Source organism: Lycium barbarum, chromosome 1 (assembly GCF_019175385.1).
Source record: "Lycium barbarum isolate Lr01 chromosome 1, ASM1917538v2, whole genome shotgun sequence".
NCBI lineage: Eukaryota > Viridiplantae > Streptophyta > Magnoliopsida > Solanales > Solanaceae > Lycium > Lycium barbarum.
In genome coordinates this window covers 144888950-144912533 of record NC_083337.1, presented here as the reverse complement: position 1 = coordinate 144912533, position 23584 = coordinate 144888950, and the positions used below count along the sequence as shown (strand labels likewise).

General features: G+C 37.1%; 2 long non-coding RNA genes across 4 annotated transcripts; both read right to left on the bottom strand.

The window, feature by feature from the left end:
• Positions 1-2989: 2989 nt before the first annotated feature.
• LOC132641705 (uncharacterized) lies at positions 2990-9770 on the bottom strand. Of its 2 annotated transcripts, none has more exons than XR_009582943.1 (4): positions 9483-9770; positions 4833-4972; positions 3481-3994; positions 2990-3409 (listed from the first exon to the last, which is right to left on the bottom strand). It is a non-coding gene; the product is annotated as an uncharacterized LOC132641705 (long non-coding RNA). The 2 variants fall into 2 exon arrangements; XR_009582941.1 differs by lacking the exon at positions 9483-9770 and adding an exon at positions 6778-8661 and having other exon boundaries at positions 2999-3409.
• Positions 9771-10708: 938 nt separating this feature from the next.
• LOC132641694 (uncharacterized) lies at positions 10709-17277 on the bottom strand. 2 transcript variants are annotated; one of them, XR_009582930.1, is made up of 4 exons: positions 16782-17277; positions 16259-16306; positions 16020-16068; positions 10709-11423 (listed from the first exon to the last, which is right to left on the bottom strand). It is a non-coding gene; the product is annotated as an uncharacterized LOC132641694 (long non-coding RNA). The 2 variants fall into 2 exon arrangements; XR_009582931.1 differs by lacking the exon at positions 16259-16306 and having other exon boundaries at positions 16782-17264.
• Positions 17278-23584: the final 6307 nt, after the last annotated feature.

Genomic DNA, 23584 nt, shown 5'->3' with positions numbered 1-23584 from the left:
CCAAAATGTTGCCTTATCTCTTATTAGTCACAATTATTTCAACTTATCCGAATGTGCAAAATTACGGGATATAACAGTTACCACCTTATACCCTGGCAAGGTATGAGGGCTCTGCTGGTCCGGTGAGGTACCAGACTCCACGTACCCACGTGGTGATATCACATGTCGGTTTATGAAATGCTCTCCCTACTTATCATGTTTTGCTTATATCATATATATATATATATATATATATATATATATATATATACCCATGCTCATTCTCATGTTCATGTCCAGGTTTTCAGTTTCAGTTCTTATCATGTTATTCCATGTCCATGTTACTTCTTTCAGTTACTTTACATACCAATACATTCAATGTGCTGACATCCCCTTTTATTGCCCGGGGGCCTGTATTTTACGATGCAGGTACTGATATACAGGACGACACATCTGCTAAGTAAGACAACATTCGTATCAGCTTATTGGTGAACCCCATCTCATTCGGGGTTTAGTCAACTTTTGTTTTATGATTAGTTATGCATCTAAGGTATGCTGGGGGCCTTGTCCCAGTAAGTATGTTTTCCAGTCAGACTCATGATAGAGGTTTCATAGACTAGACAAGTCAGTTATGTTATGTCAGACATTCGGAGTCGTATAACCATTTTGGCTCATTCATGTTATTTCCGCACTCATGTTTAAACAAGTATTTTTATTAAGTATTATGACTTACTACGTTTTATAAAGGCACATCATGCATTCACGTTATATTCCGCTCGTGTTATGCCTCATAATTATTCAGCAAGTCATGTGATTCGCTCGATCACATGCAGTAAGGCACCGAGTGTCGTGTTTCGCCCAGGCCATGATTCGGGGCGTGACACTAGGGCTTTCTTTGCTTTTTCACTCTTCTTATTAAATTTAGCAGTGTCCCAATACACCAAATATTTAGCCCACACATCAGCCCGCAACCATTCAGGCTTCTTATTGAGATCTCTGGCATTATACAGGTGTTCTTTAATCCTCAAAGTTACATTCTTCTCGAAAATGGTATAGATTTCATTTTCATAACTAGGCTGCCATGTACACTTTGTCTGCAAAATACACTTTGGTCAGTTAGGTACCAGTCACCAACAGAAGATTCGTAAGCATTGCTATGAATCATATTTGCATAATACATCCTGTTCTTTATAATGTCAAATGCTATGAAGAATCTTAAACTGTTTTCTTTTAAAGTCCTACTTCACATTTAGGTACACTTGTCCTTGAAACAACCAGTCAAGCTACGCAGAATCCATATATACATCCCTACTAAAGGCTACTAAGACTTGTTTTGAGAAAAGAAGCATATAAAGTGGTCTCTTTAGGCTTATAGTTAACAAGTTATCATATTGAAATTACCAAGCTAACCTATTTGAGCCAAAACAGAGTAAATAAACTATTACTTGAGGAATTAAGAATAATGAGACAGAGAGGTGAAGTTTAGAGGTTGTGCTTCCCTACCATATTTTACTACATGGCATACTTAATTCTTAAAAGAAAGAGTGACAAATCATTTGGGTCAAGAGCAAAATGGACAACAGTAATAACAACATACCCAGTGAAATCCCACAATGTGAGGTCTGGGGAGGGTAAAGTGTACGCAGACCATACCCCTATCTCGGAAGACAGGGAGGCTGTTTCCGAAAGACCCTCGGCTCAAGAGAAATCACAACGAGAAAGGTTAGATAAGCAGAAGCAGTTCAAAGAAAAATGCAAATGAAACTAAAGAAAGCGAATAAGTCAAAATAGAGAAGTCTGAAAGAAAAGGGAGCCGCAGCTACCACAGATAAATAAGATAATCAGCTACCACAGATAAATAAGATAATCGAAGTACAAGAAACCACATATAGTAAGTAGCAAGAAACAAAGGACAATAGACTATAGATCGAAACAACGACTACCTACTAGCCTTCTACCCTAATCTGAGTCCTCCAAAACCTCCTATCTAAGGTCATGTCCTCGGTAAGCTGAACCTGTGCCATGTCCTGTCTCAACATCTCTCCCCAATACTTTTTCAGCCTACCCCGACCTCTTCTGAAACCATCCATAGCTAACCTCTCACACCTCCGCACTGGAGCATCTATTCCTCTTCTCCTCACATGCCCAAACCATCTCAGCCTCGCTTCCCTCATCTTGTCCTCCACTGATGCTACTCCAACCTTATCCCAGATATCTTCATTCCTAATCCTATCTCGCCTGGTGTGCCCACACATTCATCACAACACTCTCATTTCCACAACTTTCATCTTTTGGACGTGAGAGCTCTTGACTGCCCAACACTCTGCCCCGTACAACAAAGTCGGTCTCACAACCACTTTGTAGAACCTGCCCTTAAGTTTTGGTGGCACCTTCTTATCACACAGCACTCCTAAATCAAGCCTCCATTTCAACCACCCTGCGCCAATACGATGTGAGACATCATCGTCAATATCCCTATTTTCTTGTATAATAGACCCGAGATATTTGAAGCTTCTTTTCTTTGGGATGACCTGGGTACCAAGCCTCACTTCCACGCCAGACTCATGTGTCATGTCACTGAACTTACACTCCATGTACTCTGTCTTAGTAATGCTCAACTTGAACCCTTTAGACTCCAGAGTTTGTCTCCAAACCTCCAGCTTAGCGTTTACTCCACTGCGTGTCTCGTCGATCAAGACTATGTCATCCACAAATAACATACACCATGGCACCTCACCTTGAATTCGTCGCGTCAGACAATCCATCACTAGAGCAAATAAAAATGGGCTAAGAGCTGATCCTTGGTGCAACCCCATCTCCACTGGAAAGTGCTCCGAGTCTCCTCCCACTGTCCTTACCCTGGTCTTGGCTCCCTCATACATGTCCTTGATCGCCCTAATGTACGCTACAGGTACACCTCTGGCCTCCAAGCATCTCCATAAAACCTCTCTTGGCACTTTGTCGTAAGCCTTTTTTAGGTCGATGAAAACCATGTGCAGGTCCTTCTTCCTCTCCCTATACTGCTCCACCAATCTCCTCAAGAGCAAAATGGACATACCTGAGATTTCATTTTACTCTAATCTCATAAAAAAATTGTTTTTTAACTAAATCATGTCTTTAACAAATCAACCAAAGTGAACACAATTCCTCAAATATAAGACTTTCAAGGAGGAGTTAGCTTTTAAAATATGAAACTCAATCAGGCATAGCAATGCCCTCCTACTGCAGCTTTCAACATGCTTACAAAAGAGATTGCTTCTTTCTTGATGGTTGAACTGAATCAAACCCAAGGGCCTAAAACTTTGGACACTACTGATCCCACATTAGCATTCTGGCATCGTACGGAATGGCCTTGTATGTACCCCAAGCATCACGAAAAAATGGTTTAAATGATGTTGTAACCATATTCCCGGCATATGAGGGAATGAACCTGCATTAAAATTAAACCATCTTAATTTTCGTACTTTCAACAAATTAAGGAAAACCATAAGGATTACTTACCCTTCACTAGACACTTCTTCTTCACCATCAGGGATGATAATCAACCTCCCGTATTCGTCATGCTCTAATGTGTCTTTAATATTCTAATTTCGTGATGTAGCTGGTGTAGTACTATCGATGGATGGCCATGCTGGTGTGCCAGGAACTCCAATTTTCAACCTAGAAATGCTAGGTGCGGATGATGCTGGAGATGCAAGCGGAGTGGATGTTGTAGGCACAAATGAAAAGCTATTATGCTGACTAATATGAATCCTCGTGGAAGAGCCCATATTAGGTGTGAGCATTGAATTGGAAGAGTGCGTCCCATGGGAAGAATAGAACTGGAACTAGCCAGGCGGCGGTGGTGTGAAAAATGCACTTGGCAATGAATTAGTTGACCGAGGAGGATGAAGAGGATTTATAGTAACTGGTGGGGGAGATTGACCTATAGGTGGATTATCATGTTGTTTCTTACATTTCTTACGACGTCCATTAATCCCAGATGCCATCTATTTACTTTCTGAGCACTTCAACACTTCAAACCAGCAAAGTAATAGAAAAATCAGTAAAAAGGGGGAAATCCAACTACAAAACAATAGTTAATGCGCGCAGATGCTGATTCGAACACCATGGTTATTAAAAAGATAGAAAAAGCAGAAGTTGTTTGTCATCATCTTCATCTAATGGTTCTTCTACTTCATCTTCATCATCATTTTCATTGAATTCTAATGGATTTTATGAGTTGAATTTCCTTACGAGAAGTAGTAGTGCAACTACAGAGATTGAAGGGTCAATTGAGGCAGCTATTGCACATTTTAAGAAGTCACAAGAGCTTTGCAATCCAAAAAGGAAAATGAATGAAGTTGGGATTAATTCATTGTCTATTTCCAAGATTGCATCCACTGAGATTCAAGCAAGACCAGATCTTTGCAAATTTTGAATAAGTTATCTTTTCTTTTTGTTACTGTCAAAGGACACTAAAAAAGAAAAAATCAAAAAAGAAATTTTTGGAGAGGAATGAATCTGTAAAATTGGTTTCTTGCTTGAGTATGCAGATTATATGTAATTAATTCATTGTTTTAGTGTGTATACTTCCATGAGTCAATGTAATTTTTCCTTCTATTATTCTCTCTAATTTTGAATCATGCTGAATTGTGTTACCACCTCATCTAAGAACTTAATAGGTTAAAGAAACTAGTACATTTTTATTAACTTAATGGATACAAGCTTGCATAGAGTCTGCAGGATATGTGAATCAACACTGCTAAAAGCAGTTCTAAGTGTTGCTTGAGCCACACTGAGAAAAATATAATTCTTCATATTCTAACTTGGTTACTGTATGTAAATTCTAATAAAGTATAACCATTACTTACCTAGAAGGAAGAACAGCTTTGGGAACGAAAGGTGTGTATGCTGTCTCCCTCTCAGCTGCAAGCTGTTGAGCTTTTTGGAACTCCTTCAATACTGCTTGAAAATCTTTAGCAAGTTTAGCATTTGTAATTTTCTTACCAGCCTGAGAGCAAAAGAACAAATTGACAGTTATAAGCAAAAGGGAGAAGTGTGAAAGCAGAAGAGCAAGAAAAGACATAAGTCTGGAAAATATTTAAAATAAAAATAATTCGTGATACGAGAAGATGAATACATGTTCAGCACATACATATCGTAGTGCAGACTCGCAAGATAAACACAGAGAAATGAGAAGAATACTTTTTGAAACATACACTGACTTCAACTCGGTGATCTGTTTCACTGGCTTGCTTAAGTTTTGCAGAAGTATCTTTCACATAAAATCAAGTTTCATTTGCAGTAAACATAAAGGTTTTCAATCAGCAGAAACAGAAATCTCAAACATGAGAGTATTAAATATTTATAGCTATAAGAACTTGTGATTAGGAACAAAATAACTATTATTATTAACAACTCAGTTCTCTTCGTTTGATTCATATTCATTTATCAATTCTTCCTCATCACTTGTTTCATTTTCATCAAATAATTCTTCCTCGCTTGTTCCATATTCATTGGCTGAGTCTGTCTCCTCGTTTACCCTGGACGTTCCTTCCCCATAATCGTTAAGATTTAATCTAAGTTCCGAAGGATCAAATTCTTCATAGAGGCCTTCGCTATGCTATTCACCTGCTAATTCATCATCCCCCCTTTCTTCAACACTTGAAATATCATTCTGGTACGCTACATCTAATGCATCCTCTACTTCCACTCTACCCACGGGCTTTGTTTTTATAACTACCCGTCATGCAGACTTATTCTTGCACAAAGGATAAGGCGCGTAATACACTTGTTTCACATTTTGTACAATGACAAATGGATCATAGAGTCCATACTCCCTCGTGTGCTTAATTTCAACTATTTTGTAATGAGGATGCACCTTTGTACCTGACCTAGGTGTTGGATCATACCATTTACACCGAAAGAGTACCAACTTTTTCTTTGGCCAACCAATAGGATACTCGAGTTCTAAAATCTCTTGAAGCACACCATAATAATTAACATCACCATCACCTTTCACCCATACCCCACTGTTATTGGTTTTCTTGCCCTTAGACCACTCTTCCATATGAAACCTGTACCCATTGAGAAAATACTTAAACGACTTTCTGGCTTTCGCATCAGGTCCCCAAGCTATATCACGCAAAAATTGGCCATTTACATCATAATTAATTGGATTATGAACCTATATAAAGATTAAGAAAATTCAGAATTTTGAAATACATATTATTGACTCAAGTGTAAATCATGATAAATATTAAGTAACACTTACATATTCCCTAAACCACTGTGAAAACATAGGATAAACGGCATCAGGCCCATGTGTACCCACAAAGTAACTGCCCGACAAAGTTACAACTTTCATTAGTTAAAGCCAAGATGAATCTTGTATGTAAGTCGCTAATATAAATATATACTCACTTATAAAAAGGTAGGACCTCGGGGCAATTTAATAGTACATGTGTTGTAGCTGACTTAAGCTCTATCTCAGTCAAAGACCGCTTTGGACTATGTTTTGGACCCCCCTTTACCTAGTTGATTGAATATTGAAAAGGGTGGTGCCGAGGGGTCAGTATTGCCTCCATCATCATGTCGATTAGGTCGATTTCTCAAGCATGGAACATCATGTTCAAAATAATATGAAAAAAAATACGAGGTTTCTTTAGCCAAATAAGCCTCACATATCGATCCCTCAATTTGGGATCTGTTTTTCACGGTCCGCTTACATTTTCCAATAACCCTGTGTAGTATGATTTTTAGATGAAATATTATTTAATCAAAATGCATAAAGAGTAAATGATTAAAAGCCATTACCTCTCATAGGGATACATCCATCTACATTGAACAGGTCCTCCAAGTTGTGCCTCTCGCACAAGATGAATTGGAAGATGCTCCATAATGTCGAAAAACCAGGAGGGAAAATTTTCGCCAACTTGTTTAAGGTTAAGCGAATATTAGTATCCATCAAAGCTAGGTTCTCCTCCCTCAATGTGTTAGAACACAAATTTTTGAAAAATAAGCTTATCTCTGTGATGGGTTTCCATATTCGATCAGGCAATGCACAAAATGCAATAGGCATCAAAGATTCCATGAAAATGTGACAATATTGAATTTTCATAGATGTCAACTTCCCTTCTTTCATGTCAACACACCTGGATAAGTTTGACGCATATCCATCTGGCATCCTCAAATTTTTAACCCAATCACAAATCTCTCTTCTATCATCCAAAGTGAATGTGTAACTGGCCTTTGGGTTTCTGAGTCTTGTCGTTAAAGTATGTCAGGTACAACTCACTTCGTCTACAATACTCCTTTAAGTCCATCTTGGCTTTCAAGTTATCTTTTGTCTTGTTACTGACATCCATCACAGTATTAAACAAGTTGTCAAAAAAGTTTTTCTCGATATGCATGACATCCAGATTATATCGAAGAAGATTATGCTTCCAATAAGGCAACTCCAAGAATATACTCTGTTTAGTCCAATTATGTGTAACACCATAACCAGGTATCCTAGACGGTGGAGATTCTGCTACATTAGGAAGATTCTTGACTCTATCCCAAATTTCTTCTGGCGACAGGGTCGGTGGTGGCTCCTTAAAATCAGTTTTGTTCTTCATAAATGCACTAGTATTTCTCGTAAACTCATGTTGCATTGGCAAGAACCGACGATGACAGTCGAACCACGAGTTCTTACCTCCATTTTTCAAAGTGAATGATTTTTTGTCTTCCATACAACAAGGACAAGCTAACTCGCCAGCAGTCGACCACCCGCACAACATTCCATAAGCAGGAAAATCATTTATAGTCCACATCAAAGCAGCACGCAATCTAAAATTTTGTTTGGTTGATATATCATATGCTTCCACACCTTCATGCCACAATAACTTCAACTCATCAATTAACGGTTACATATATATATCGATCAAACATTTCGGATTGCGAGGACCTGGAACAATGCAAGTTAGAAATATATACGGACTTGTCATACACAGCTCAGGCGGGAGATTATAAGGTGTAACAAACACTGGCCAACATGAATATGATGCAACAGAGACAACAAAGGGAGTAAATCCATCAGAAGATAATCCCAACCTAATGTTTCTTGGTTTACTCGCAAAGTCCGGAAACACCCTATCAAAATACTTCCATGCTTCTCCATCTGACGGACGACATAGAACACCAGGTGGCCTTTTATGTTCATGGTGCCATCTCATATGAGGAGCGGAGCTCATTGATGTATACAACCTCTTTAATCGTGGTATAAGGGGTAAGTAATGCATCGCCTTTATTGGAACCTTCTTCCCTTTGGCATTTGTGACTTCCTTATAACGAGACTGGTTACAAAATTTGCAATATTCTAAAGTTGCATCATCCTTATAGAATAACTTGCAACCTTTCTCGCAACAATCAATCCTCTCTGATGAAAGTCCTAACTTGGAAACCAACTTCTTTGTTGTGTAGAAATCTTTGGGTAAGTCAAGTTTATTTGGATTAAGTTCATTCATAAGCCCAATGATAGAATCCATACCCGCTTGAGAAATATAAAAATCTGATTTAATATTTAGTAATCTAACTGCAACAGATAACTTGGAATGCACTGACCCTTCATACAGTGGATGACTAGCTTCCTTTAATTGTTCATAAAAGCGCTTAGCTTCATCATTTAGTTCATTTTGAGCGAAATTATCAACACTAGCATTATTCTCTCCATGAGCTGTCCACACAAAATAATGTTTCATAAATCCATTCTTATAAAGATGAAATTTGACAGCTTCTGGTCCCAATAACTTGGAACACTCGCATTTCTCACAAGGGCACCTAATTGTCCCTTCAATAAGAAAATCATCAAGTGTCATCGCCTTAGCAATAAATCCAGCTACCCCTTATATATGTGCAGCATAATAGATACAGTGAACATAGTCTACTTAGGACATACTAAAAAGAAAGTAAGTTTCCACATATATTGTGTCAATGGAAACAATCCATTCATGATAGATGTCAATGCAATTTAGTCCACTTACAAGTACAACAACCGATACAGCATAAACAAACAGTCCCCTAGGAGATGCCATCATATTGAAGGCACTAAAGAAAATCCTACAAATTCAGTTTTCTATCTATGAATTAAGGTGATATAGAAAGAGCAATCTAATGTATATAACAAAGTTAATGAAACTGATTACTAAATGTAAAACTCATCTAACAGAAAAGCCAAATAGACAACGAGAATCTATAAATTATAACGCAATTCAAGCAAGCATGAAGATCACAAAGCTATTGAGTTCCCGTAAATCCTACTGCGTATGGACATTAATCCGCCAAGGCAGGGATGTCAAAATCAAACAAAACAGAGATATCTATCACGCTATTCTGCCAAAAATAGTATCAAATAAATAGAAGCCCTAAAAAATATCAAACAGATTATCTACAATCCAACACTACATGCATTTGAGACGAACTAAACCCTAAAATAAAATTTTGTAACAACTAAGAGAGAGAGAGGAAGAGAAATAGCTTACCCGAAGCTAATTCACCAGCAATTTTGTAGCTCCTACGAAATGAGTACATAATCTTTTTGTAAAATTTTCTCGAAAAATGTTGTTAAAACATTATAAATTAATAGAGAGGAAGCTAATATTTTCATTACCGGAAGCTAATGCGCCAGAGAGGAAGCTAATTTATGGAGCAGAAGAGAGTGGAGCGGAAGAGTAGGTTTTTAAAACTTATGTTCGGAGTATAGTTTAGTTTTTAAAACTTATGTACTTTTGGCGGAAGAGTAGGAAGAGTGGAAGATAGAAGTGTGTTAATTAATTGAGTACTTTTTAACTTCCCCACTAGTGTAATAAGGAGTATAGTTTTAGCTATTTTTAATTTACAGATTCCGACTACGTACGTTTGTCGGTATATTAATAATATTTTTAAGTATTCGGAGTACAGTAGTCAGATAATCATTGTATTTTTTATTAATTTTTAAACGTGTTCCGACAACAACAGTTATCGGAATGTTTGGTCAAACCTGTGTTGACTATTTTAATATGACTTGTCCGCCTATCGTAGTCGGAATATTTTGTTCCCGGAATTTGCCATCAAACTTTACGATTGGAGTTGTCGGAAGTAGTGTCGAATAGATATCTTAAAACAAATTAGAAAAAAATTGGATTTTTCGACTACAGTAGTCGAAAAATTGCGACTATCTTTTTCTAGTCGGAATTGGTAGTCGGAAAAAGATGATTTTCTGGTAGTGTTATCCTATCTTTTAGATGGAATAAAATAATCTCAAGATGGTTGGGATAAGAAAGGATATTTCATCTTTTAAGTTGGGATGCATTTTATATTTTGTTTGGGGTATCCAGTTTATCCCTTGAAGTAAGGATCTAACTCCTACTTCCTCAGTCTAGTGAATGATTGAGACACGTTGGAGAGCGGAAGCTAGGACTCAATGGTCAAGCTCAAGACCGAACAAAATACTATCAAGGAATAGCCAAGAGTTGTGTGAAAAGGTTCGTACCCCAAGTTATATATTTTGATGTTATACTAGCAAACTATGCCCGTGCGATGCATGGAGCCCAACATGATTAATTTAGTTACTCAATTTAGTTAGTCTTTATGATTTGTATATTTTGCAAAGGATATTGCGATTTTTCTTATTGAGTCTCCATATTTTTTTCTTTTCCTCTTAATTTCTCAATTATTGTTAAAATTTGTCTTATTTTGGTTATGTCCGCCTCTTTTTATATTTAGTAATGTCACACCCTCATCTTGATAGGGCATGATGGGCACCCGACTCTCTCCAGAGTCGAGCGAACCCTTAAACATTCGCTTTACCAAAACCTATCATTTCAAAAACTTTTAAAAACATGAAACTTTTCCAAATAGAGGTCATTATCTTTATACATATTATGAAAAACTTTCAATCAATTACGTACTTTTTACCAACTGAAGTCACCTGAAAATACATACTCTTGTAACATCTATAAATGATTCTCACTTCACGACGCCCTATCCACAGGACACTGTCTGCAAAGTCTCTAACATATACAAAATACCATGACATAAGTTGTCACACCCCAATTCCGCTAGGGTGTGATGGGCACCCGACCCCATATCCGGAGGAGAGCGAACCCACAGATTCTTATTACACACATAATTTCTTCAGACTCTGAAAATCAGATAAAAGTAAAATACATATTAAGTTTTTGAAATCCATCTTTTATCGTTCTCAATTTTAAACAAAATCCGTAATTATATAAAATTTATTACATAACACAGAATGACATATCGGCTGATGGAGCCGCTTACAGACTGATAACCAATACCCACAACTCTATCTGCAAAGTCTCTAACATAAATCCAGAAATCATTACATATAAACTCTGACTCGGCAACACTCCGGGAGCAAATGGAGCCTACCAACTCCGCTGGAACATCTTCTGTAATAACTTCAACTCATCTGGGCGTACCTGCGTGGCATGAAACGCAGCCCCCGAAGAAGAGGGGTCAGTACGAAAAATGTACTGAGTATGTAAAGCATGAAATACAGAAAACAGAACATATCGGATCAACAGTACAAAGGTAATACATTATCCAGATTTTCAAAGCGCTATTTCCCGATCACTAATCACGTAAGCAGATGTCATATGTCAGAAAAGTGCAGACTCAGAATACCAGAATGATTGTTTCCCAAACACGGATTATATAAGCCGAAGTCATATGTCAGAAGAAGTACGGATCCAGAATGTCAGAACACTCGTTCTTCCAGACACAGATCATGTATATCCATATCATAGGTCAGAAGAAGTACAGAGGATACAGAACGCCAGAGAACTTACTTTCCAAACACAAACCGTGCATATCATAATTGTATATCGTATATGTGCGTATAACAGATCCCGGCCCTTCCGGGAGGGACGTGGTGGACAGAACTATCAATGCATGTCATAACATATGCCATATCCGGCCCCGTCATGGGACTCGGTGAACAGAACGTGGTCGCCACCCCGTCACTGGCGCCACAACACAGCATAACTCCAGAGTGGGGAATATCTCCGTAACATATCATAACATATCAGATGACCATATCATATCAAATATTAGAATGTGCACATATCATATCATATCATCGAATGTCAGAATATATGTACATGGCACAGCATAACTCCAGAACCCATGTACGTGTCATACCTGCCCCTCACATCGAGGCACGGCGAACAATGCAGTGGAATACGCGTGATAACATATCCTGGCCCGGGCTCAGTGAAGGAAACATTGAGGCATCCACGAATGGAGTAGTGAGAAACTTATGCATCATAAAATATTTACAAAAACTCGACAGAATAATCAGAATGACAGGTCATTTAGGAAAGAAATCAGCCGATAATCATAGCACGTACCTTTCGGATGTCCCAGGGGATTATATCAAATTAAAGCTTTTGGGATTGTTTGAACATATCAAAATATAAAACATTTACAGAATCTCGATAGCATAACTTAGACGGAAAATCATATAAAAGAGATTGAACGGTAGTCATAGCGTATGCCTTTCGGATATCACAATAGCATATGTCAAAATAAGCTTTCTGAAATCATTTTCATGTTTCAAAATATATTATGGGACGTAACAAAATGAGTCAAACGAATGTCATATAGTAGTTAGAAGAGTAACCAAGAGTTTTCCTTTGAATTTTTTTCCAAAATAAGTCAAACGGAACAAATCAGAAAAATCCGGGAAAGTGGGCCCACCTCGGGTCAAATGAGGTGGCGCACATAATTTACGTATGTTACACTTCATAACGTTACCCGTGAGAGTTCTAAGGTAGTCGGGTCCTATTTGTGCAAGTTCTAGACATTTAGGCACCTTTTCTAACTATTCATATCATATTCAATTCAATTCTACTGAATGAAAAGGGGGCAAATATGAACGTAGATTCCGAAGAGTAGAGTCGTCTCCGAGGCTCAAATCAAGGCCTATCATACCTAGGACATGCCAAGAGAAGGAAAGGTAAAGCTTTACATACCTTATTCGCTCCTTACGCCTCTCCAAATTCAAATCCCGTTTCGTCCAAAATCTACATTTGGTCACATTTACCAAATATAAATCATAAGGTTTAAAAGTTCAATCTTAACCAATACTTGTCTACAGAAATTTGGGCAGCATCTCCCCTATACATATAGCATCCCCGAGAATTTAACTCGGCCAAAATAATTCAACAACAACACCAACAACACCAACAATCATTACAAAACACAATATAGCATAACTAGTCTTCTTTCCAACATAGTGCAATAGCTTTCATTCCAACTTCACATTTTCAATTCAATACCAACATTCTCATATCATTTACTAATCAAGATCACTCCAATACAATTCGGAACATTTCATATCATTTTACAAAATATTCACAAAATATACAAATTTCCCACCAAACCATAATCCATCCAAAACTTCTAATCTTCAACATACATATTCATAACATATTTCCACCTTCCAATTTCATCAACCATAATCATAATTCACATCTTAACAACTTCATTTCCATAATATCACAAAATCATTCTAAAGTGACATAATCTTCTACATTCCAATTCAATACCAACTTAAACCATTTAACCTTCATTTACATCATAAGAATCACAACAACACAACTAACATATTAAACAAACTTAATTCATTTCCATTTCTATCTCCACACCACATGGCCATAATTCCCACTTCCAACTTCAACCAAATTCATTCAACTTTCATTTCCAATATAAGGTCCACCACAACTACAACTAGAATACAACATAAAATTCAACTCATCTTATTTATACAACATTACATACACATGCACACATGCAAACCCACTTTGTAAACTTCCATATTTCCATAAATTCTACTCATTTCTACATACTACAACATAAACCAACCTTCATAACATAATAAAAAGGGATTAATTCTTACCTTTTTCTACAATCTTCTTCACTTGACCAAGTTGTCAACTTAAAGAAACAAGTGCTCTTTCTTCCAAAATAATTACACCAAGTTGTAAAGGACCCTTGAATTAGTGGAAATACCACAAGAAAATAATTTTTGGAGAAAGATTTTAGAGAGATAAATTTTCATGGTCATGGCCGTATGCCATGTTTTTGCTCTTCAACTTTTGCTTTGTTCTTGCTCTCTTATTTCTTGAAGTTTCTAAATGTTTCAAGACAACTTAAATGATCCCTTATATTAATTTGCCACATGAAAAATTCCCATGGGCTTGGGCCATTACACCATGGCCGGCCAACCTCACTTTTAGGCCTAATTTTTCTCTTTTGTTTTTGGGCCAACCCGGTTGGTCCCGAGTTGGGCCTAGCCCACTGACCTTTCAACCTTAAAACGTCCATATCTCCTTGTACCGACGTCACCTGGGAACCCACGACCTATGGTTGGAAATCTAATTCAATTATCTACAACTTCTATATCTTGGTATTTTTCCAAATTCCAAACTTATAATACCGTTTTTGCCCCTAGAAGTCAGATCACCCGAAAACGTTTTCTTAAAAATATTCGTTTGGAGGACTTCCACTTTGATTTGGCCCAAGGGTCCTTCTTGAGTTGTGTTTAACTTCACATATGTGATTCATATGACTTGTCACATGTTCCAAAATAATCTTGATGTGTGGGCCCCACCTCAACTTACAAATAATCCGACGTTCAAAAATTCGGGATATAACATAAGTACTTTGACCCGGCAACACTCCGGAAGGAAATGGAGCACGCCAATCCCGCTGGAACATCTTCAAGCAATGTCTTCTACTCATCTGGGTGTACCTGCGTGGCACGAAACGCAGCCCCCCGAAGAAAGGGGGTCAGTACGGAATATGTACTGAATATGTAAAGCATCACTGAACCATAAACAAGGAGGGGCGTAACAGTAAACCAGTTTAGAGGCAACCCGGAGTAACCTGGAACAGCATTTTGAACCGTGCCACATGGTACCTTACCCAAATTCTAGCATACACAATATACATACGGCATACATAAATTCTAGAATACACAATATAATATAGTATCACAATAGTCCCTTCGAACAGCCGCTTCCGGCATAGTAACATAATAGCCCTTTCGGACGGCCGCTTCTGGCATAATAATGATAATGGCCCCTTCGGGCATGCCGCTTCCGGCATAATAACATAATAGTCCCTTCGGACTGCCGCTTCCGGCATAATAATAATGATGGCCCCTTCGGGCATGCCGCTTCCGGCATTAATAATAATGATGATGGCCCCTTCGGACATGCCGGTCCCGACATAATAATAATAATCCTGGCCCCTTTGGGCATAATAATAATAATGATATGGAAAGTAAACATAAGTCGTAAATGAAATGAAGTAGTAAAACCTCGCACCCCCTTCGGAGTGATTTTTGAAAATCTAATTAGTAAAATCTCGCACCCCCTTCGGAGTTGTTTTGAAAATCTAAATAGTAAAATCTCGCACCCCCTTCGGAGTGGTTTTGAAAATCTAAATAGTAAAATCTCGCACCCCCTTCGGAGTGGCTTTGAAAATCTAACTTTATGTTTCCTTTAGTATAAAACTAGTTTTCCTCGAAATTATTAGTGAAACCACATGCACAACTCAATTGGCATAACGTAAACTGAGGCCATATGTTATACAGCACGTTCAGACATAAGCTGAGGCCATCGCACACTCAGTGATCAGCTGAGGCCATAGCACACTCAGACTTAAGCCGAGGCCATACGTTATATAGCACGCTCAGTCACGTCACGAAATCATATAGAAAAAAACACTATTATGAACGTCATGTATGCAATCAAACCCTTTTCATTTGTCTCCTTCGAGACTCACAAATTTAATGTAAAATGCATAGGTAAGAGAAAGACCTTATGAATGTCCCCTTCGGCAATTAGTCAACATTATGAATTCGCACAACTTGAGAATGCCCCTTCGGGCTTAAGAGGTCAAAGAACTCAAGATATCCTACATCTAGGAATGAATTCATTATGGATATCGTTACTCTTCGCACTTGTCATAGATCATGCCAAAAAGAAGGAAAGGACAGCTTTACATACCTCGTCGCTTATTTACTCATCCTATGTCTCATTTCTTGAACCTGCAAATCTATATCCCAAAGCGATATGCTCAAATCAGTCCGTAGGGATTAGCTTTAAACTCACATTAACTTAACAAATGATTTAATGAATCCCCTGTATAATTCATTCCAACCAAACTTCATATCATTTCCACATCACAAATAAAGACTTCAACAATGTTATCACATAAATTCTATGGAAATAGAACAATAACTCACTTCATAACTCTATAGAATTCGGCCCACGTCTCACTAGTCTCGTACCATCTACAAATAATACCAAATATGTCAATAATTAAATTAGGATACTCTTTCAAACCAATCCTTAATTACTTAGAAATCTAACAATATTCGGGCAGCATCTTCCCTAAAAACATAATAATCCTCGTGATTCCAACTTAGTCAAAATATTAATCATTATACCAATAATTTCATATCAACTAAAATTAAATTCATTCTTAAATTACCTCCAAAACAGCCCAATATATATTCCTATACCGATACTTGTATACACTTCTTTATTTTCGCATGTATATAGTATAACAACAAGCACAACCACAACAACTACAACCAATCCCACGATATTCCAGCACACCAAACAATTTATAACAACCACCAAACAGTCCACATGATAGTAATAACAATTTATCCGACTTCCCGCAATTAATTTCGTAGTTCCCGTCTCACAATTTAACTATGACCCAGACGAATTTAAATATATCTAGTAGAGGAGAATTCTTACCTTATATTCCAAGAAATAATCTTCTTCCACCTTACTTCACTACGAAAAAACCCGGATTCAACAACACCACAAAATGAAACAACGAGACCAAAATCATGAACAATCCTCTGTTCATTTTTGTTTGTCATGGCTCTGCAGAGAGCAGCCCTATTTTATTAACTTCCATATCACTAAAATGAAAGCTTAAGTGAAGAATTCCTCTATTTATGGCCACGGCTCCACACAATTAAAGGCAAGACTCTATCACTAAGAAATTGGCTATAAAGATGCCACCAAATGACAATTTGTACTAGTCACTTGCTGCTCCTTTCTATAAAGCCACGTGGGGACATCCTTGTCACCTTGAAATTATCTACAAATCCTCATTTGACTGATTTGTCTCCTTATTTTCACGTGGCACTATGCACTTTCAAGTGCACTTGATTTATTACACTTATAAGAACGTAATGCTATCAATTTATTTAGCTACTGCCACGTATTGGAAAAGGTGGCATTAGCTTAATTTATTCAATTCTAAATCTCCACTTAAAATTCAACCTCTAACCAATTATACACATAGTTAATTTCTTGATCTCAATTTATTATAATAACAATTATTTTTAATACACTTCATATACTCATTGCTACGATTATGTGATATAACACTCATCCATAGTCTCTTTTGGTATACACAAAATATTATTCTCAATCACCGTGGTCACACTTGTTAAGGCCTAAATTATTTTTGGACTTCATTCCTCATATACACCAAGTTTTTGATTTTCGTGCTTGAATATAACCAAATCCTACGGCCTCGGTAAAACCGCTCATGTTGGACAGTTCCATTCCTTGGTCCAAAAATACAGGATATTATAGCGTGGACCATATTTTATTCGAATAAATTTTGAAACTCGACAAACTTATTTTTTTTTTCCGATTGGTTTAACTTCAAATCCTTACGATACATGTGTACCATTACTTTAACCACCTATAAGCTTGGGGACTAACCTCGTGTCTGTTACTAATATCATTTAACTTGCACACTTTCCAACGCATGAGAACACGGGATGTAACAAGTAAGTTGACAATTGAAATATCCTACATGTCATGTTTATAATCATTTTTTATATTATACACATTTTTAATTTAGAACCACAAGATTTGAAAGTCTATCTTTATTTCTTAAATTCCGTGTCTAGTCAAACGCAGACACTTAAATTGAGACAGAGGAGTATGTGCCAAATGAAGGAAATGAAAGGACAATTGAGACACTGCGGATCCGTGCGGACTTAAAAAGTAAACACACAAGAGGTACAATTAATGTTCAACTTCTGAATGTACACACATTAGTCCCTACTTAGAGTATAATTTCAGTTGCTTTTTGTACAACTTATTGTTACTGTGTTCGTCCACCTTGGGCGTTTATATACAATAAGACTTGGGCATTTATATATAATAGAAATATAAAAAAATATAAGAAAAATATATAATAGAAAAATAGACATATATATTTAGCAATGTGGCCAAGTAAGCGGTTTTTCGCACAGCTTGCTCATAGTGCAGGTCCCACTTGTATATCGTATTTGGCCGAAGAAGCATCGAACCGGCTGGAGTTCTTACCTTCTTGGGACTCCATGGACCAAGATCTGCTTTTATTATATGGTCAATACCGGTCTACTTTAGTAGATCATATGGATGTAGAAAAAGCTTCACATTTGGATGAAATAGAAACATCTCTTTAACATTTCTATTTACCAATATGAAACGAATGAAGTACTTCATTTATTAATTCTTAAAGAACGTGAAAAGTTAAGTATAGTAATGTGGTCAAGTAATATGAGACGAAGGGAGTACTTCATTTATTAATTCTTAAAGAACGTGAAAAGTCAACTAATGTGGCCAAGTAATATGGGACGGAGGAAGCACTTTATTTATTAATTCTTAAAGAACGTGAAAAGTCAAAAGTGAACAAGTAAAAGTGCACGGAGAAAATAAATATGTGTCGGAGAATTAAAATTGAAGTGCATACATGTATACATGAGAAAGAATAAATATTCAGCAAGAACGTGAAAAGTCAAAAGTGAACAAGTAAAAGTGCACGGAGAAAATAAATATGTGTCGGAGAATTAAAATTGAAGTGCATGCGTGTATACATGAGAAGAGAATAGAAATTTAGTACTATGACATATGTCCACGTGAGATTTATTAATTCTTAAAGAATATGAAAAGTCAAAAGTGAACAAGTAAAAGTGCACGGAGGAAATAAATTTGTGTAGGAGAATTAAAATTGAACTGCATACGTCAATACATGAGAAGAGAATAAATATTCAGCAAGAACGTGAAAAGTCAAAAGTGAACAAGTAAAAGTGCACGGAAGAAATAAATATGTCTGAAAATTAAATTAAAGTGCATACGTCTATACATGAGAAGAGAATAAATATTAAGTGTTATAGCCCGTATTTTGTACGTTCGGATAATTCGAGATAATTGCGAAAAGTCAAAGGCAAGACTATTTTCCAAAATTATTTCAATGAACAAGTTGTTTACTAGTATGGAAATATTGAGAAAGGATAAGGGTAAAAGGGGAAATTCGCAAGATGACTCATAGAAATATGGAGGAAGGCTAAGGGTAAATTTGTAAATTAGGAAAATAGTTTTCATGAATTACAAAAATTGGGCTTGGAATAAAATGGGCTTGAAAAAAAAAGTTGGGCTTGCATAGATGGCCAAAGTGGCCGGCCAAGTGGATGGGCCAAGCCCACATGGGAGTTTAATAAATACAAGTAAAAGATGACAAATTCATCTTCAACTTAAGGAAAATTCAAGAAGCTTTGAGAGAGAAAAAAAAGGGAGACCTTTCTCGGCCAAGGTGAGCAAAATAGAAGCCTCCAATTTTGATCCAAAAAAAAATATTTTCTTCTAGTATTCCTACTAATTTGAAGGTCCTCTTTAATATGGTACAATTGTTGGAGCAAGAAGATCTCTATTTGTTGCAAGTTCATGATTCTAGCTAAGTGGGAAATTAAGGGAAAAAGGTAAGATTCAATCTTCTTTTATATGTTGTGAATGTTTTGTACATGTTGTAGTGTATAGAAATGGATGGAATTCATGAAACCATGCATGTTGGTGTTGGCCGAATAGGGGTTGTTTTGGTAGGATGTGATGAATTAATTTTATTTAATGTTCTGGTTGTTATTGTTGTGAATTCTATGATGCCAAAGGAAGATTTAATGACTCAAGTTGGAGTTATGGTTGGTTATGGGTTGTTTTAGAAGTTAATGTGATATTAAGTTAGTTTCTTGTATTTATGAGAATGATGTTGCTAACGTGTGGATTGTTGGTGTAGTTAATGATTTTGGAAGAAAGAAATGTGCTGTTGTTATTCTTGTTGAATTTGGAAGGTTTCGAGCGAAGTGATATGTTGAATGGGTTGCTTGGAATATTATGTGAATTGTTAGAAGTATTCTTGAATCATGTTAGAAAGATTTTGGATTGATACTTAAATGTGGGATCATTGGTGGTAGCTTGAATATATGTGATTAAATTGGATATAAACGAAATGTTGTGAATTGTGTGACAAGAGTTGTTAATGTTAGAATATGTTTTGGGATTGATTGTTGAAGTTGGAAGATATGATTGTTGGTATTACTATTGATAATTTGGCCGAGTTGCATTCTCGGGTTTGTTGTTGTTAAATTGGTCGAGCTAGATTCTCGGGGATGTTGTATTTACAGGGGAAATGCTTCCGAAATTTCGACAGAATATAAGTGAAATTATTTGAAAAGGTAAGGCAAGCGAATGACAATAAATCTAATGATTATGTGAATTCTTTTGTATGTAGACTAGCAAGCTTGGATAAATAAGCGTAGCTAATAAGGCGTGGCACAGGTATGTAAGGCTTACCCTTTCTTTCTTTGGCATGTCCTAGAGCCAAATAAGGTATGATATGCATCTTGGGGCTACTCTATTCTGTGACTCCGAGTTTGTTATGATTGGTATTTCCCCTTCTGATATGTATCTATGATTTCTGAAGCCCTGTTTGATATGTTTCCGAGGTTGTCTATGACTCTGATTCACTTCTGATACAAGTATGTCTGATATGATTGAGCTTATTATATGATTGGATAACGAGATAAGCATAAAGAATTGTGTTTCTAAAAGAGTTCTGTAAGTTTTAATGTCCCTAACTGTCGTAAAAGATCTCGGATTTGCTTCGAAATGCTCGTAAAAGTTCTGTGGTAAAAATGTCCGCAATCTTTCACGTACATACGGTTCCAAAAGTTATATTTGATTTGATCCATACGATATCTGAAAGGTACTTGATATGATTGTTGGTTTGATTTTTCAAAAATAGCTTCTGAAACACTTGTAGAACATTCTGTACTTCCAACGTTCATAACTTTCTTATGCTAAATCCGATTGATCCGAAACTTGTTTCTGAGCCTTCAGATGTCGGTAAGTGTACGTATCTATCCAGACTTGATTTGTGTGCATATGATTCCGCACTACTCTGTTCATGCAAGCCTCATCATGTACTTCACTGCGCCCCGGGCCAGGTTCTTAAAGAACGTGAAAATTCAACTAATGTGGCCAAGTAATATGGGACGGAGGGAGCACTTCATTTATTAATTCTTAAAGAACGTGAAAAGTCAAAAGTGAACAAGTAAAAGTGCAGGGAGGAAATAAATATGTGTCGGAGAATTAAAATTGAAGTGCATGCATGTATACATGAGAAAGAATAAATATTCAGCAAGAACGTGAAATTTGAAAGATACATGAAGAAGTAGAAATGAATTGACAATGAGTGTACCGTGAGGCCGACATAAAGGGAAAGGTTGAAAGATACCTTAAGAGAATGCTTCATGCCAACATGAATTATGCTATGTTTATGCCATGATTTGAATCCCTCTTATCGGGCAAATTTGCGTCGTACCTAAGTACGCAGCGACATATTGTAAGACTAGTAAAAGAGCAAGGAAATGGCTACAAGCTAAATGCAGAAAGGATCAGGGAGGAAATGATAGGACCCAAAAGATGTTTCGGACGAAAACGACTATTATAACAAAAGTATCAACAATTTGTAGTCTGAAATTTTGACAGAAAGAAAGAACGCAGTGTCTATGAATGAAATAAAAGAGTTCATCGGATGTTAGAAAATAGTTCGTGGACCATTAATTATACGGAGTGTGAAAGTATACTTGCGTCGACAAATGTGAGAGAAAGAGGTAGAGAAAAGTTATAGTAAGAACTTAAAGGTGTTGCGAACTAAGTGGACTTGGATCATAAGCTACCATATGTAACTGGACTGCGAAGGATAATAAATAATGAAACATTTCGTACATACGTTTTTAGATGAATATTTGGAATGAAAGATTAAAAAGGATAGTGACAAAGACATAAAGAAACAGGGAGCGAAGGAAAGAGAACACCAAAATCCGATGAATAATTATAGTATGATAAGCGAGGCTGCAATACTGTAGACTAGATAAAAACAAGAACCAACCTGTGGCCTTATCGGATTGTCAAGTGGATATTACGTACCAAAGATGTGGCTTCTATTAAGGTATTATAATGAAACAGTAATAGAGAAAAGATGACCTGGGAAGGACAAGGATAATGAATTGGCATAATGGATTGGAAAGCCCATGACACGGAATAAGAGCTCACGTAAAGACCGAGGAGTTTGACTATAAAGGAAATAAGGTGAAAGATAAGGAATGGACATGAAGAAAAAGAATAACTATGAGAGGGACCCTCCCGAAGTATTATGACGAGGTCAGTTGAACATTCGAGGACGAATATTCTAATGGGGGGAGGATCTGGAACACCTAATAGTATGTAAGGCTTACCCTTTCTTTCTTTGGCATGTCCTAAAGCCAAATAAGGTATGATATGCATCTTGGGGATACTCTATTCTGTGACTCCGAGTTTGTTATGATTGGTATTTCCCCTTCTGATATGTATCTATGATTTCTGAAGCCCTGTTTGATATGTTTCCGAGGTTGTCTATGACTCTGATTCACTTCTGATACAAGTATGTCTGATATGATTGAGCTTATTATATGATTGGATAACGAGATAAGCATAAAGAATTGTGTTTCTAAAAGAGTTCTGTAAGTTTTAATGTCCCTAACTGTCGTAAAAGATCTCGGATTTGCTTCGAAATGCTCGTAAAAGTTATGTGGTAAAAATGCTCGCAATCTTTCACGTACATACGGTTCCAAAAGTTATATTTGATTTGATCCATACGATATCCGAAAGGTACTTGGTATGATTGTTGGTTTGATTTTCCAAAAATAGCTTCTGAAACACTTGTAGAACGTTCTGTACTACAAACGTTCATAACTTTGTTATGCTAAATCCGATTGATCCGAAACTTGTTTCTGAGCCTTCAGATGTCGGTAAGTGTACGTATCTATCGAGACTTGATTTGTGTGCATATGATTCCGCACTACTCTGTTCGTGCAAGCCTCATCATGTACTTCACTGCGCCCCGGGCCAGGTTTTGTTATCGTGCGTCTGCTCTGCATTGTTCACCGCGTCCCTCTCCCTTGCGGGCCGGGTTCTGTTATATGTACATCTGTATGTGATGATATGGGGATGGCGGCCAGGATGGCATATGATGATTCTATCCACCGCGTCCCGCAACAGAGGGCCGGGATCTATTATATGCATATATGATATATGATTTGACATGCATGATTTTGATTCACCGCGTCCCTCACTAAAGGGTCGGGTTCTGTTATAAGCATACCTGATATATGACTCCGTCCACCGCGTCCCTCATTAAAGGGCCGGGATCTGTTATATGTGTCTATGATATA